Genomic DNA, 16,028 nt, shown 5'->3' on the forward strand with positions numbered 1-16,028 from the left:
CTCCTTCTCCTTCTCCTTCTCCTTCTCCTTCTCCTTCTCCTTCTCCTTCTTCTTCTTCTTCTTCTTCTTCTTCTTCTTCTTCTTCTTCTTCTTCTCTCTTTCTCTCTCTCTCCTAATTTTAGAATATCACGGGGATACAAATGTTTTGGTTATATGGATTGCTTTTGTACTGCTTGAGTCAAAATCATAAGCATGCCCATCACCCAGATAGTGTACATTGTGCATGTTAGCTATGATTTCACCCATCCCTGCTTCCACTTCCCAACTGCATGATTTCCATTGAGTTTTACTTCCCTCAGTGCACATGAGTGCTGATTAGTTAATTCCAATTAATTCTCAATGAGTGATAGTTGTGAGTAGATGAGTAGATGTAGTGAGTAAATGTAGTGCTTGTTTTTCCATTCTTGTGACACTACACTTAGGAGAATGGTTTCCAGGTCCATCCAGATTGTTACAAAATATATTAATTCATCCTTTTTATGGCTGAGTAGTACTCCATGGCATACATATGCCACAGTTTATTAATCCACTCATGAATTGATGGGCACTCGGGTTGATTCTGCATCATCTTTGTCATTGTGAATTATGTTGCAATAAACATTTGAGTCTTTTTCGATAAAGTGACTTTTTCCCTTTGGTTAAATACCCAGTAGTAGGATTGCTGGATCAAATGGCAGGTCTACTTTTAGTTCTTTGAGGAAGCTCCACACTGTTTTCCATAGAGGTTGCACTAGTTTTTAGTCACTTATACAGTAAGTGGTCTTCTGTCTCTGCATCCATCCCAGTATCTATTATTTCAAGACTTTTTGATAAAAGCCATTCTCAGTGGAGTTAGGGGATATCTCATTGTGGTTTTGATTTGCATTTCTCTGGTGATTAGAGACCTTGAGCATTTTTCATATTAGGTAGTGACAAAAACCTACCTAATGGGTACAGTGAACACTATTTGGGTGATGGGCACACTTACAGCTATGACTCAAGCATTATAAAAGTGATCCATGTAACCAAAAACATTTGGACCCTTTTAATATTTTTAAATAAAAAAAATAACAAAAAGAGTGTAACATTTTCCTATCTCACTAGCAACAGAAAACAAACAAAAAATTCCTTTTCATTTTCAATATCCCCATAAACAAGAAGTTCACTTTTTTTCCTGCCAGGGTCTGAACAATGCTGACCTCATTCCAGAATGAGTAATGCCACAAAATCTAATGATAGAACACTGAATACAACACAAAAAAATTAAAAGTTAAAGTTCAAAAGTGATAATTCCAAACTATTGAGCAATTGTAATTTGGGGCATCTCTGAATTAGTTCACTGACATATGATAAACAAGCAAACAAGTTAGGGTAAATATGAATAATTGATATCAACATAATTCAATTTCATTAACTTCCAAAGATTTGTTAATCCAATATTTTCTCTTTTATTCCCCCATGGTTGGTATATACTTCTAATCTGTCCCTTTTGTTTGTTTGTTTGCTTTTTTAGGAATTGGTATTTCCTGTAATTAAGACAGAACTAGAAGAGAAATATTTAAATACACCATTTGCTAAAACATTAGATCAAATTCTGTCTTTCCAAATGTATGAAATAATACTATCTCTTAATGATAAAACAGTATAATAAAAACATTTTATGTCTGTTTATCACTTTTCAGTTCTCAAAGACATCGTTGTTTAACTTTTACCTGCCACTTTGAAATATTCCAAACTAAACTTATCAGTGAATTTAAATATGTTAATACTCTTTAAATGTCTTTTATATTTTTCATGAAAGGACTATATATAGCTATGTATTATATATATATATATACACATACACATGTCATTTATATATATATAATAGAGAACCTTAATTGCAAATATATATTTTTTAATTTTTAGAAATAGTAAAACATTTTCTCTGATCCTTACATTCTAACTGAGAGAAAAAAACAAAGTAAATTCCAGCTGGAATGTGACCAATGGAGATACAGTTCCTTCAACACAAGACTGTCCAAACTTCTCAGTATTAGAGTTCATTTTTTAAAAGTATGTGCATGACTAAATTTTCTACATGTTACCAGTGTCTCCTAATGTTCTGAAAATTATTATCTAATATTTGAAAAGTGATTTGAGGTATTTTAGATGTGCTTCCTTATGGCTATTAAAAATGTCATTTCTATTGTTGTTGGATGTATTTTCCAACATAATTCAACAGTATTAGATACTGTATATTTTATTTCTAACTGTAGTGAAATAAAGAAGTCCAGTATTAAAATCCCCTAGAACTTAAGGGAATACAAATTTTTGTTAACAGTGAATTCATTTATTTTGGAGTAAAAAATGAAAATAGAAAGCCTTTTTATTTCATTGAACCTGGTGAAGTATGCTGTTTATTAAGTCCAAAGTAGCTTAGACAGGCTTAATATTAAGCATGAGGGAGTCACTGAGCTGCTGTTTTTATTTCAAATCCACATCAGAGTCTTAAGTGGAGTTTTTTGTTCCAGCTCTTCCTTGTTTTGCCCCCTTTGTTGTTGCTATTGTCTTTTCTTAGGAGCATCAGTGGAGGAGAGTTATCAGCTGGAGTGGGGAAGCAGAAATGCTCCTTCCTCTCCAATAGACCTCCCAACAGCAAGCATTTGACCCTCAGAATATGTTTTATCATTGCAAATCCACCATACTCCACAGTAAATTTTTCATGTAATTTATAGATATCTAGATGTATTTAATCAAAGCACATGTAACAGGAAATCAGATTTCACTAGAATTTCTTAATAAATCCTTTTAATGTGTAAATTCTTGATAAAGAAAGGGACAATTTTAAACAAACAATAATAAGGTATCTTGGAAAAATATTTTCTTGTTGAATATGCTGAATATTTGTTATTGGTGCCAATTTACTTTCTTCCTTCTGCTACCCTAACCTTTAAACACAAACACACACATACACGTGAACAACAGTCACAGATACACATGTACCTTTTGATAATTCGTAGGTTACTGGGAGTAACGTAGTATAAATAAAGAAAAAATAAGTTCACAGTAACTTGGATAATTTAATTTAAAACCTCATGATGTCATGGTCAGCTCAAAGAAAGAACATTCACAATAATGTACTGAAAGAACCATTCCACATATATTAGTTCTTTTTCCGGCGCCTGATCATGTGGGCCCATTACCATAAAAAGCACATATACCACAAAACAGAAGAATGAATAAGATATAAGAAAGGGTAAATGTTAATATTTCTCTCTCAACGGACACATTTAGATCTGCATTTTTTAAATACTTTTTTTCCTCTGGATCTTCAGAATTATCAGTTAAGGAGTGAGTACAAGTGCAAGTGTCCCATCATTTCTGACTTGTTTTATCTGTATGTGAAAGTTCTCACAACACTTTCATTTCTGTTAGATAAATTTGGATAATTACATCTCTTTCATTATCAGCTAATTTAATAAGCTAAGAAAAGGAAAATACATAATAAAGAGATTTTATTTTTTTATCACAAAATATCACAGTCAGAGGAGCAGATGGACCTTAAAAGGATTATTTAAAAAAAACAACCTGCCCAAAAAGGTTTTTGGTTAATTGCTGCTAATTATGCAGCTCTCTGAGTATTTTGTAAAGGAAGCGATCAAAATAAGAAAATTAAAAGTCTTCTATATTGCAGGTCACTTATGAATTTAGATCTTAGAATAACAAAGATACAACAAAGATAACAAAGAACAACAAAGATGTTGTTACTTAATTATTTTGAATAGCCTGTTGTAAAACCAATATAAAACATTCAGGGTTATTGACAAGAAACACTTAAATTATTTATCATTTTATATATCTATTTTATATTTCTCTCTCCCTCTATGTCTCTCTCTCTCTCTACCCCTGTTTCTCTCCCTCTGTCTCTTTCCTCCCTCATATATAAAAATGTATATGTATTTACACTTACTACAGAAACTTCAAATGGATACCTTTGGGTCTCCTTTACTGTTTAATTGGTTTGTAAATGTTACTTCAAACTTTTATTCCTGAAATAAGTCACTTATTTATGGTGTGTTATACTTTTTATATATTGGTGGAATTAATATGCAATATTTTGTTAACAATATTTTAGCATCTATTTTCATAAGGGGCATTAATATGCATGTTTATTGTTATTTTTGTAGAAACATCATTTCTAATTATTAGTAATAAGATGATGCTGGCCATATAAAACTAGTTGTAGAGTTCATCTCATCTATATCATGAAATTGTGTAATGTTGGAATTATTTATTTCTTAAATATTTAATATAGTTCACCAGATGAAGACATCTGGATGTCGGTCTGAGAAGTTTTGAGTAATAAATCCAATGTTTTAAACCACAATATGGTAAAAATTATATTCTGTTTGGCCAGTATTACTAAATTGTTTTTTACAAGGAAATTGTCTGTTTAATAAATTCACAAATTTATTGACATGAAGTTGTTCATAATATTTCTTTATTATCTTTTTTTTTTTTTCCTGAGACAGAGTCTCACTCTGTTTACCTGCTGTGGCATCAGCCTAGCTCACAGCAACTTCAAACTCCTTGGCTCAAATGATCCTCCTGCTTCAGCCCCCCAGGTAGCTGGGACTACAGGCATGCACCACTATGCCTGGCTAATTATATATATATATATATATATATATATATATATATATATATATATATTTTAGTTGTCCAGCTAATTTCTATTTTTTTAGTAGAGATGGTGTCTCGCTCTTGCTCAGGCTGGTCTAGAACTCTGGAGCTCAAATGATCCACTTACCTCAGCCTTCCAGAGTGCTAGGATTACAGGTGTGAGCCACCACACCTGGCCTATTATCTTTTTAATGGCCAAAGAATCTATTGTGGTGCTCCTTCAATCATTATTGATATTAGTAAATTGTGTTTCCTATAATTTTCTTTGATCATCATTGCTACATAGTTTGTTAATTATTAATAATCTAAATAAACCAAATTTTGGTTCCATTATATTTTTATTATGTTCTCTTTCATAGTTCATTGATTTCTACAAATTTATTATTTAACATTCCTTTTTCTTACATTGGGTAAAATTTGCTCTTATATTTTTAGGTGAACACTTAGATTTTGACATGAATACTTTAGGAAGACCATTTCCAGGTATTTGGCACAGCATTCTATAACTCTGTTAGCTCAGTTAGTCAATTAATGTTAATATTAACACTTTTCATATGAAAGAAAGCAAAAATCATTTATTTATTTGGAGTATACAATTAGATCTTGTAAAACTGAGTTTGCTCTATTGAAATTTTAACACAAAAATGAAAGAAATGGTTTTTCTACTAAATAAGACGTTAATTTCTGAATAAAACAAATGCTGGCATGGATGTGGAGAGATAGGAACACTCCTACACTGCTGGTGGGATTGCAAACTAGTTCAACCTCTGTGGAAAGCAATATGGAGATACCTCAAAGCGAAATGAGTAGATCTACCATTTGATCCAGCAATTTCATGACTGGGCATCTACCCAAAAGATCAAAAGCCACTTTATGAAATAGACACCTGCACTCGAATGTTTATAACAGCACAACTCACAATTGCAAAGCTGTGGAAACAACCCAAGTGCCCATCAATACATGAGTGGATGAATAAAATGTGGTATATGTATACCATGGAATACTACTCAGCTTTAAGAAACAATGGTGATATAGCACCTCTTGCATATTCCTGAATACAGCTAGAACCCATTCTACTAAGTGAAGTATCTCAAAAATGGAAAAACAAGCACCACATGTACTCACCAGCAAATTGGTATTAACGGATCAACACCTAAGTGGACATATAGGAGTAACATTTATTGGGTTTCAGGACGGTGGGAGGCGAGGGGGGGTATATACAACCACAACGAGTAAGATGTGCAACGTTTGGGAGATGGACATGCTTGAAGCTCTTACTCGAGGGGGGAAGGTGGCATGGGCAATATAAGTAATCTTAACACTTGTACCCCCATAATATGCTCAAATAAAAAAAATTAAAAAAAAAGATAATGCATTGAATCTATTAAGACCTATAATAGCCCTACTTCCTTGAATATGGTAACCTTTTGAAGAATACTTGTTGATAAAACAATTGTTTATGGTATTTTTGTACTTGTGAATTGTTGAAATGCATGACATTTTAAGTGTATATAAACTGATACAATTAGGTAGTGAGCACTTATTGCTGCTGCACAATATTACTATATTTTTAAGGATAAAAGGGCATTAAAAACAAGAACTAATACAGCCAAACTATTAAAATACTTCAGAAGAAGTATTAAAGAATGTGAAACACCACCTCCCCATTCCTCTAAAAGAGTTTTATTCAGGTCACTAGACTATCTTCCTAGATTAATGAAGTGGGAAACATGTTGGGCTTTAGATCACGGATTAATAACCTATGATATTACATATTCCTCTGGCACCCTATGAAACAACGAACATAACAAGATTTTCTGCCCTATATAGCGATAATGGGATCCTTTGTAAATGACTGTGGATGAAACTTCCCAAAGCAAGGTCCTCCTGTGCAGAGCATGCAAACAGATCATATTCGATCTCTACCAATAACCAGAGAAGGCTAAAAGTGACTATCAAATGGGTACAAAATATTTTCTACTCCAGGCAGCACTTATTCTGTAACAAATATAATCTGAGGCATTAATTTAAAAATTGGAACAGTACATTTTTATTAAATTAATCTACTTGCATATCTGTTTTCTGATTAAGATAATCATTTCCAAAATGGGCCAGGAAATATATTGCAAGCATACCATATTCTTTATTACTCTAAGAGCAGTGTTCTAATTGAAAATTGGAATGACTAATTGAATCACTTGGTGAACAAGGTCTTTGAGGTTGGCTTAGTTGGTGTAGTGGACTGACTCTAAGGTGACTTGCAAATGATCTCTGACTTCTGATGTTTATACACCTTGTTTAAACCCCATTTCTTGAATGTAAGTCAGACTTGTTTGTAATTGATAGACTATGGTAAAGATTGGCCAGGCATGGTGGCTCACACCTATAATCCCAGCACTTTGGGAGGCCAAGTCAGAAGGATTACTTGAGATCAGGAGTTCAAGAGAAGTCTGAGCAACATAGTGAGACCCCCATCTCTATGAAAAATAGAAAAATCAGCCAAGAATGGTGGTGCATGTCTGTAGTCTCAGCTACTCGGGAGGCTGAGGCAGGAGGATCGTTGAACCCAGGAGTTTCAGGTTGCAATGAGATATGACCACTCCACTATACTCTAGCCTGGGTGACAGAGCGTGACCCTGTCTCAAAGAGAAAAAAAGAATATTGCAAAAGTAGTAATATTCCACCTCTGTGATTACGTTATGTTATAGAAAATACTGTTTTACAATCAGACTCTAGAGTCCCTTTCTTTCCTTGCTGGCTTGATGCAGTGAAACCCACATGGCAAGAAAATATGAACAGCATGGAGAGAATGCAGGCAGCCTCTAGAAAATGAGGGTGATTTTCAGCTGACATCCAGGAAAAAAAAAATCAAACAACAAAAATACTGAAGGTCTAAGTCCTATAAAGACAAGGAACTGAATTCTGTCAAAATCTGAATGAACTTGGAACCTGATTATTTTCCATTCCAGCCTCCAGATCAAAATACAGCCAATGAATACATCTACTGATACCTCTTGATATCCTAAACACAAAAGTCAGGTAAGTTGTGTCTAAATTTTAGAAACTATAAGATACTAAATGTGTGCTGCTTTACAAGTGTTGCAAGGATGTGGGGAAAAGGGAATTTGTTGACAGGTTACTTCCTGTTGATGGGAAGTAAATTAGTATAGCAATTATGGAAAACTGTATGAAAGTTCCTCAAAAAATTAAAAATAGAACTACCATATGATCCAGCAATCCCGTTACTAGTTATATATCCAAAGGAAAGAGAGTCAGTATGTTGAAGAGATAGCTGTACTGCCATGTTTATTGTGGCACTATTCACAATAGCCAAGATATGGAATCAATCTAAGTGCCCAAAACCAGATAAATGGATAAAGAAAATATGGTATTTGTACACAGTGGAATACTATTAAGCCATAAACATAATGAAATCCTTTTAATTGTGACAGCATGAATAAACTTGGAGAACATTACATTAAGAGAAATAAGCCAGGCACAGAAAGACAAATACTACCCAATCTTACTCATATGTGTAATCTAAAAACCTTGACTTCTTAGAAGTTGAGAGTAGAATAGTGGTTACCAGGGGCTAGAGATGTGAAAGGGAGGAGGGGGAGAAGTTGGTTGGTGGATACGATGTTACAGGTAGACAGGAGGAATAAGTTCTTGTGTTGCATTATGGTAACTACAGTTTACAATAATGTATATTTCGAAATAGCCAAAGGGGAGGTTTTTAATGTTCTTACCATAAAGAAATGATAGTATTTAACCTAACGCATATAGCAATTACCCTTATTTTATATTACACATTGCACCCCATAAATATGTACACTTATTATGTGATAATCAAAAATAAAATAAAACTTTAAAAGAAGGTTGTGACAATTCATTCCACAACAATAGCTAACTAGTGCAACTGCTTAAATTAATTTCTCCTAGAACTAAATATGAGAAAAGTGAAACTGGGAATTCACAGGTATATCATCCTCATCAACATCACTTAGAGTGAGATTATACCCTTACCAAGGAAAGACTGTTGTATCTGCTTATCACAATGTCATTGAATATCTGTAAAGGTAAGAGGCTCCAGCTACTAGAGAATAGAGCCAGATAAATTATTTTATGTGAAAAAGCTATAGTATGTCTAAATTATGACAGAAAGTCAATGGACAGTATGTCCTTCACTGCTATTCTTTAATAGCCTAGATTCCATGGATACAGAGGGATTTATATTCCCTATGGCTAATTTGTTGCATAATGACATCTAGAAGCAAGTGTTTGTAAAAATCTACATTAAAATATCTAAAATATAGCTATATCTTCAAACCACATGAAGCCCAGAATTTACTGAACAATGACCTATAGTGACCAACCAGTTAAATGAGAGTATTTGGTATATTGGAAGATGTTGATTCTACTGGGATGAAATGCAGGATAATACTGTAATTTGAAGTGTTATATAGTGAGATCGTTTTAAATCTCTCCATTACAGCTAAAAACTATAACCAAAGATTTAAAATTCATTGAAATAATTAAATAAAAATCAGACTTCTGCAAATGAATGTGAGAATTATTTTAATAAATTGAATTGAAATACCCAAATGATGTAATAAAAATGAAAACCCATTGGCCATAAAAGTGACTTTGATCACAGACATTCAAATAAATGCCTCCATCAACACATATAAAAATGCTTAAGTTTGTGGAGTAATTTAACTAGTAAAAATGAAAAAAAAAAAGACCCATAAAGGTTTTTATATACTTTGTAGAGGAAACTCCTAACTCTTATAAGGATGGTTTAAATATTCATGGTCATCAAATATTATATTTTGCTGGCCAGGCTCAGTGGCTTGTGCCTGTAATCCCAGCACTTTGGGAGGCTGAGGCGGGAGGACCACTTAAGGCTGGAAGTTCAAGTCCAGCCTGAGCAACATAGCAAGACACTCATCTCCACAAAATATTTTTAAAAATTAGCCAAGCATCGTGGCATGTACTTGTAGTCCTAGCTACTTGGAAGATTGAGGCAGGAGGATGGCTTGAAGCCAGGTGTTTGAGGCTGCAATAAGCTATGATGACACCATTGCTCTCTAGCTTGGGCAACAGAGCAAGAGACTTTGTCTCAAAAAATAAAAAAGATTGTGCATAAAAAGGCTATGATACAAATAATGAATAGCTGTCTGATATATATGTGGCAAAAAGATGCTGAAAAGAAAGGAGTTCATGCATCCAGCGTGTGTTCCATTTCTGTCCTAATTACTCAGAGGCAAGCCCGAAGGAAAAAAGCAAATGACTTGTCTCATCACCTTGAAAACATACTAATAACTGACTTTCTGCTATAGACTGAGTAGACTGATATTTCCCAAAACAAGTGTTCTTATTTATGGAACAATTAATCTGCTGTTAAAATTTCATTTTTGATATTAAATTTTCAGGTGTATATTTTCAGTTTTATCTATTCCATATCTTTGCTGATATCTCCACTCTTTCATGTATTATGCCTCTGTTAAGTACATGAAAATATTTTTCATAAATCATTATGCTTGTCTCTAAATCCCAAAAAAACGTCATCTCCTAGTTTGTTACTACTATTTTTTTCTATTATGTAATAGTCATATTCACTTGCTTCTTTACATGTCTAGTAATTTTAATTCTATCCTGAGCAAGGTATATGCTACATACATTTAAATAGTATTAAGTTTTGTTCTGGCAAACAGATAGATCAGCCTTATCCTGTCAAACCTTGGTTTCAGACATTGTTACCCAGATGCAATGTATTTCTTACACAAGGACTAGAGCAACCCTGTTCCTAAAACATCTATTTTGGATCACAGTAACATGCCTGGCATGTTTCATGAGGCATCTCCACTTTGACTAGTTGCATCTCCTAATTCACCCAATAGTGAAAGGCTTCTAGAATATGAATTCATCTACCTGGTCCCCATATCCCCTACCATTAGCTATTCTCTGTCTGGTTTCAGACTGCTACCCAGTGCTTGTGCAAGTTAGTATTAACATTAAGACAAAGCCTCAAAGGGAAACTCATGCAGTCCTCTGGATCTGCTTATCTGTGCAACTCCTTCATCACCAGTTTCGTGTCCTGTAAATTCCAGCTAATTCAGCAGTTCCAGCACCCAAACCATTTATCTTCCAGTTAGATCTCTACTCTGTTATCTAAGCTCTCTTACTGTATTTGTATGTTTTCTGAGGATACATTTGTGTCTATAGCAATTCCCTGTGCCACAGAAAGCCAAGTTGGATGTGAAGGTCACTTTTTTCATTCCTTTCTCTCAAGTGTCATAGCCCTGTGTCGTCCAATTCCTGATAAACAATTGCTTTATGTATGCTTGCTGTCTTTTCTTCTTAGCTGGTTAAGGCAGAAGGGTAAGTCTAGTACCTGCTACTACAGCAGGCTCTATCTGAAGTCTCTGTCTGCTTTTAATGCCTCTTGTTTGGTTGTTGTTGCTGATGTTCTTTATCTTCCTCGTTTGCCTCATTAGCAGTAACTAGAAAATTATACATATTTTTATTATTGATTAAAATCTTAGATTTTAATCACCATATTTTCACAATCTACTTTAAAAACATTATTATTCCTGGTTACTTCCATTTTAGATAAAATGTTAAATATGATCTGACTTCTTTTTATTTTCATCAATGATTTTGTTTTAGAAACAAAATTATTGTTAATATAGTTTTGCATTTTGGAATTACTTTCAGGAATTATTTCTGGCAATACAAATGTATTGCCTCAATACTTTAACAAGGTTTAGATATGATTTTATTAGTTTTGTTCTCTCAATGATCAAGTATTCCTGTGTACCATAGGTTTCCATTGCTGGATTCTCTGCTAAATGAAATAAAATATGGGAATGCCTAGCCTAAAATGGCACTTAATAAATAATGTCTGCTGTTGCTGCCATCATTATCACCACCATTGTCATTAAATGGCATGGCAGTCAGCAGCATTCTCCAAAATTCTCAAGCTGCAGATTGTTCTTGAAATCACTTATCAATTAAAAAGATGACAGCTCTAACTCACTTGGATGAGATTGTTTTCTCTCTGTCTCTATCTCTCTTGTGAAAAACATTTTTATCAATTAGTCAGTGACACAAAGAAGCAGTAATAAAAATACAAACAAGTTCTTTTGGTATTTTTTAAACAATATTGTGATTCTAAGTACTAGAAATTGCTATGAGATCATTTGAGTTATGGTGTACTTTAGAACATTTAGGAAGTATCAGTGCCTCTATAAAAATCACTATCTAATTCAGTTGCATAGATAATTAATAATATCAATAAATCACACTGATTAATTTTTTGAAGTCTTCTGTTCAAAGAGAAACACTGTCTCAAAGAGGAGGCAATCATACACACTCACAGTGACTTTGACCATGCACCAAGAACTTTGGAAATAAATTATTATAAATAATTTTTCCTGACCCAATTCTCTCAAAAAGTGCTGCATTTATGAGTGTGGAAATGATTTAGAGATGGATTCCAATCCAGTGTAATGTCAAATACCTACTTTAATTAGCAGGAATATTGATGTGGTTCAAGAATCCAGGAATGGAATGTCATGCCCCATCCTTTCCTAGTACACATACCATTTGTTGTTTCATGTTCTTCCAAATAAACTGGGGAAAGAATGAAGGGTATGCTTTCTATGTGTTATCAGTGATATGAGGAAGACTAAGAGAAAAAATATGTTGATACCTATCTGTCTTTTCACTGTTATTATATATAGATTTTATTAACTGTCAGAGATGATTCACTAAGCTCTCCAGCTATATTCAGTATGTAAGCTTCCTGAGGAAGTGTTTGGATCTCTAATGACATAACGGAATCTGTTATATTAAATAAGTATGGCAACTCCATAAAAAGATCTGGAGAAAATTGAAACTGTTTAGAAGTCTGACTCAGTGGGAGAATATGTATGCAGACTTAAAAGTTATGAATGCATTTGCATTTTTAAGGGAATTTAAATCAATTTTCTTTATATGTACTTGTCACATTTGGGGTTGAAGGTTGCTAAAATATGGTATGAGAAGTGCAGGTCATGTAGGCCTTATAATACAGGTTGTTGTTCCTATCTTAGTGATGATCTAATGAATCATGTTCATAATAAATCATTACAATAGCTTTCTCTGGTGGAATTCAGGTTCACACTTAACTTTACCATTTTATTCTATAATAAGGCTATAGATTTATGGGTAGAGAAGCCACTTACGAGGCTGGGGTTGTACCTTTCGATCTGACCTGAGGACAGAACATAAACAAGTATGGACACTAAAGAAAACTAGGTTTTTGAATATGAAAGTTAATTCCCAAAATCTTTCTCCAAATAAACTAAAGTTTACATAGACAATTTCCATGCCTTAGCATCTTCATATATAAAATCATAGGGCTGATTTTTATTATCTTTGAATTTGCTTCCAGCTCAAATATTTTATAATTTTGGAAAAATTTAATTATACAAAATTAAAATCCTTCTTACCAAGACTTAAAACTTATTCTAAAGTGTTTTATTCCCTAGAATATATACCGTATCTTTTAATCTCCTTTCCAAAGGATCTTAAAATCCTCTAAGATACAGTTCTTTATGTAATTTAACTGTTTATGTAAAGATATTTTCTTCACGTGGTGTATCAGTTTTTTTTGCTTCCATAACAAATTACCAAAAATGGAGGCACTTAAATGATGCAAACTTATTATCTTACAATCCTGTAGGTCAAGAGTCTAATATGGATCTCACTGGGTTAAAAACAAGGTGCTAAAGGGCAGCATTCTTTTCTGGAGGCTTTAGGGAAATATCTATTTCCCAGCTCATTCAGATTGTTGGCAGAATTCAGTTCCTTGCAGTTCTAGAACTGAGGTCCCCATTTCCTTGCTGGCTGTTAGCTGAGGACAGTTCTCTCTTCTACTGTTCAACAGATTCCTTGGCTCTAACCCACTTCCTCCATCTTCAAAGCTGGCAAAGGCTGGTCAAGTCCCCCTCAAACTTCAGATCTCACCTGCCTGTCATTGTCATTTCTCTCTGACTCTCTCTCTGACCCCAGATGTGAAAGCTTCGCCCAATCTAAGGGCTCATGAATTAGAATGTGCTCACTTGGGTAATTCAGGAAAATATTCTCATCTGAAGGTCTGAAAGCTTAATCACATCTGCAAAATCCTTTTGCCAAGTAACAAAACATATTCACAGGTTCCAGGTAACTAGAGAGAGGATGTATATGGAGGGCCATTTTTCTGTCTACCACAGGCAGTTTTTCCAGGATCTTTCAATTCTAAATTCTTTGATTGTACAATATTTCTTCCTTAATAATCTCTCAACTTTCTGAGAAAGTTTATTCTGTATCCCTTAACTTCTTAAAGTCCTTTTCAATAATATTCAAAGAGAGTTTTTCTTAATCTAAAATCCATTTACACTAAACTTTTCTGTACCCAATTTGTCACCCATTGTATTAAATATTTTTATTTATATCTTCATGTAAATATACCAATATATATGTTTACCACATTTCATACACAGTTAATATCATAGCTGTGCAGTAATCAATTCCTTCAGCTGTGATGAATTTGTCTATGTTAAAATCTAAAAACCATAACTTACTGATTGTGATGACTTGCTCAAATGGCTTAGTTTCTCTAAACTCCAGTTTTCTGAACCTATCAGATGGAGGTAATAATACCATCTATTATATAAAGTTACTTTAGCTTAATAACTAATAAAATTAAGTTGGTTAACTGACTCAACTGAGTTAAGAAGTTATCTAAGGAACTTAGTAAAAAGATTGGTAATTACTAAGGGTTAAATATTTTTTAATTGATTAGCATACATTAGGAATAGACTAAAAGTTATGTCAAATTTTTATGTTCCATTGGGTAAAACAGACTTTTGTCATTTGTGATCTAAAGAGTTCATGCTTTGTACATAACTACATATAAAACCAATGAAAAAAATATCACAAGTAAATCTTAGTTCTCTTGACTTCTATAGTGATAGAGTTTTCTATCATAAATCATACTGCCTGTTTGATATAAATATATACCCATGTCGTTTGTGAAAATTCTATTGTCTAAGATTATGATAACTCTAAATTTTCAGTGAGTTTGATTTTTTTTAGTTCTAAAATTACAGGAATAAATATGGTTCACCCTGATTTTGTGTATTTTACTTTACTTTGTTTTAGAAAGAATGTAAGATAGTTCATAAGAATACAAAAAGCATTTCAAGATAATATTAATCAAAAATCATGATAAAGAAAAAAATAAGTGGGAATAGGAAACTTTTATGAGTAGAAAAAAGATCAAAATTTCACATTATATACTTGCTGGTGCTTTCTTGAAAGTAAAAAAAAATATGCATCATAATCTAAGTTTTCCATAGCCAATATGAAACAATGAACCCATGTGCTTACACAATTTTCCATATACATGAAAAAATTATAGTTGTTATACCTAGTAAAATGGCAAAGATTGCCATGCATTTTGTTCTTGGTTGAATTTCTTTAGTTTAATAATATGTGTTCAATGTATATTTTTTGAATAAATGTTTAAAAAGAAAATTCTTGTCCAAAAAATGTGTACAAGGCAGAGCATATCTTGAGTTGATGTGTATGGCTCATGCCAAATACACGGAGGAAAGTTTTTATAATGTCTGGGAAAGTATGTCAATTGTTATCTAAGAAATTCTCCATGAATGTTATTTATCTTAATTCAATTTCTGAAAAAATATTGTGTTGCAATCAGCTTAAGATTGGTTTTCTTGGCCAGATACATATAAGGCAATTCCTCTTTAGCTGTCTTTCCCTTACACTCTGAGTTTGTTGTGTTTTATTCTCAGACAGTTCTGATGTGCAGAAGAGGAAAAATGTGTTGAGTGTTAAAATTTAAAACAGCATCTATTACACGTGATAATGTTCTTATTAGCAGTTGAATTATATTTTTTAGTTTAATAATTAACTCTTGACTTTAAGAATTTTTTAATCTGAAATAAAATTAGTTTTTACAAAAGATTTTAAACTTATTTTAAAAGCAAGAACACCATTCCAAGGCTTAATTTTTTAAATTAATTACCAATTACCATTTACTTGTATATTATTAAATGAATTTACCCTTGAAATATGATAACACTAGTCACTTGTTTCTATAAGCCTAGAAGTGTGGAACTGCAAAAATTTGGGCCTAAAAATACTATAGATGTGATTAGGAAGGGAAATGTGATGAGAAAGGTAGCACACTAAGCTATAATATACCAACCATTCCTGGTAAACCATTAATTTTTCCTTCTATTTTACCAACCAAATTAAATAGAAAGGATATGTTAGTCATGCAAGAGCCCCTATGGAAAATGGGCAAGTGAAGGAAACTGTGTTGTTCATTA

The sequence above is a fragment of the Microcebus murinus genome, chromosome 10, assembly GCF_040939455.1.
Source record: "Microcebus murinus isolate Inina chromosome 10, M.murinus_Inina_mat1.0, whole genome shotgun sequence".
NCBI classification, from domain to species: domain Eukaryota; kingdom Metazoa; phylum Chordata; class Mammalia; order Primates; family Cheirogaleidae; genus Microcebus; species Microcebus murinus.